This window comes from Coenobita brevimanus, chromosome 96 (genome assembly GCF_032717465.1).
Source record: "Coenobita brevimanus isolate Jiangsu-jjx chromosome 96, ASM3271746v2, whole genome shotgun sequence".
NCBI classification, from domain to species: Eukaryota; Metazoa; Arthropoda; class Malacostraca; order Decapoda; family Coenobitidae; genus Coenobita; species Coenobita brevimanus.
The window spans coordinates 475,001-477,759 of record NC_137049.1 but is presented as its reverse complement, the minus strand read 5'-3'; positions in this window follow the sequence as shown (position 1 = coordinate 477,759).

The window sequence follows — 2,759 nt, the reverse complement described above, 5'->3', positions numbered from 1 at the left end:
GTGCACTGACCCACGCCATGTAAAGATATAATACTGGATGGTTTAGTAGTAGTAATAGTAGTAGTATAGTAGTTGTAGTATAGTAGTAGTAGCAGTAGTAGTTCATGTGAAATGTGAACCCAGTGGACTGCAGGTTGGAATTCTTGTGTAGTTAATTATTATTTTCCCATCACCAGTAATTTATCACTACATTGTGTCAGATGTCCTGCCCATATCCCATACCCCCGTCATGCTGCCCATATCCCATACCCCCGTCATGCTGCCCATATCCCATACCCCCGTCATGCTGCCCATATCCCATACCCCCGTCATGCTGCCCATATCCCATACCCCCGTCATGCTGCCCATATCCCATACCCCCGTCATGCTGCCCATATCCCATACCCCCGTCATGCTGCCCATATCCCATACCCCCGTCATGCTGCCCATATCCCATACCCCCGTCATGCTGCCCATATCCCATACCCCCGTCATGCTGCCCATATACCATACCCCCGTCATGCTGCCCATATACCATACCCCCGTCATGCTGCCCATATCCCATACCCCCGTCATGCTATCATTATCCTGCCCCCTCCCCCCCTCCTAGCCATGTCGTCTTCCCTTTTATCATTATCGATATTGGTTAGAAAAATAAGTTACACAATTTCAGCCTGCAGTCCACTGGGTTGTTTAACATTTCAGCTGAACTTGTGACTAGAACTACTACTACTACCACCACTACAACCATCCAGTCTGATATTTTGATATGGCGTGGCGGAGTCCACAGAAGCATCTTTACTTTTTATTCTGGGTTATGAATTGTGAAAAGAACCCCCCCCCCCTCCCTGACTATCTCTCTCTCCATTAACATTTTCCCTTCATTATTTCCATGCTTTTTCACAGCCCTGAACCTCATATACAATGTACCTTGAATGTAACATGTTGAACACTGGAGTACAAAATAAAGTGGTGGCAATACTACCTACCCTGTTTCCTGTATCCTCTGTAGTAGTGTACAAGACAATACTTACCAGGCCCAGGGATGAACAGGGGGGAATGACGCCTTGGTGTTCACCACTGGTACAATTAGTTCACATATTTTCTACCAGATGGCACCACTGGTACAATTAGTTCACATATTTTCTACCAGATGGCACCACTGGTACAATTAGTTCACATATTTTCTACCAGATGGCACCACTGGTACAATTAGTTCACATATTTTCTACCAGATGGCACCACTGGTACAATTAGTTCACATATTTTCTACCAGATGGCAGCACCAGTCTTGTCAGGAACAGCAAAACATAAGCCCCCTTCCCTGTGCAACTAAAGATAGTTCAAAGAATGACCAATAGATGGCAGCACCAGACATTGTTAGTGCTGCCATCTATTGGTCATTCTTTGAACTACAGTATTTTTGGTTGCACAGGGAAGGGGTCTTATGTTTTGCTGTTCCTGACAAGACTGGTGCTGCCACCTGGCGGCAAAAATTGCAAGCTTGTACCACTGCTGAACACCCGGGCCTTATGATGCCCTGTTGCTAAATCCCGCAGCTCACCAAATTTATTTTTCGCTCTCGCATATTTTGGAATTGAAACACACAGAAGACGACTTTATTTGCACAGACGAAAATATTACTGAATAAAGACTACATAAAAGATACATAAAAACATAAAACAGCGTGGAAAAGCTGGAATAAAATACTTATCACATCATGGGCTCTTCAGGCCGATGATGTGGGCGAGGAGGAAGAGGAGACGAGGGGGAGGGATGAACAGGAGGGGACAAGGATCAGGAAGACGAAGATTAGGAGGGGGCGAGGATTAGGAGGGGGCGAGGATTAGGAGGGGGAAGAGGATTAGGAGGGGGGACGAGGATCAGGAGGCGGCAAGGATTAGGAAGGGTAAGAGGATTAGGAGGGGGACGAGGATTAGGGGGGAAGAGGATTAGGAGGGGGAAGAGGATTTGGAGGGGGCAAGGATTAGGAAGGGGAAGAGGATTAGGAGGGGGCAAGGATTAGGAGGGAGATGAGGATTAGGAGGGGAAAGAGGATAAGGAGGGGGAAGAGGATTAGGAGGGGGCAAGGATTAGGAGAGGGAAGAGGATCAGGAGGGGGAAGAGGATTAGGAAGGGGACGAGGATGAGGGGACAGTGAAGGGGGGGATGAGGATGAGGGGGAAGAGAGGGGACAAGAAGAAGGGGGGATGAGGGGGAGGAAAAGGGGACAGGGAGGAGATGAGGAGGGAGAGGAGAGGGAATGAGGAGGAGGGGGAGGAGAAGGGATGAGAAGGAGGGAGAGGAGAGGGAATGAGGAGGAGGGAGAGGAGAGGGAATGAGGAGGAGGGAGAGGAGAGGGAATGAGGAGGAGGGAGAGGAGAGGGAATGAGGAGGAGGGAGAGGAGAGGGAATGAGGAGGAGGGAGAGGAGAGGGAATGAGGAGGAGGGGACGGAGAGGGAATGAGGAGGAGGGGACGGAGAGGGAATGAGGAGGAGGGGGAGGAGAGGGAATGAGGAGGAGGGGACGGAGAGGGAATGAGGAGGAGGGGACGGAGAGGGAATGAGGAGGAGGGAGAGGAGAGGGAATGAGGAGGAGGGAGAGGAGAGGGAATGAGGAGGAGGGAGAGGAGAGGGAATGAGGAGGAGGGAGAGGAGAGGGAATGAGGAGGAGGGGACGGAGAGGGGATGAGGAGGAGGGAGAGGAGAGGGAATGAGGAGGAGGGGACGGAGAGGGAATGAGGAGGAGGGGACGGAGAGGGAATGAGGAGGAGGGGGAG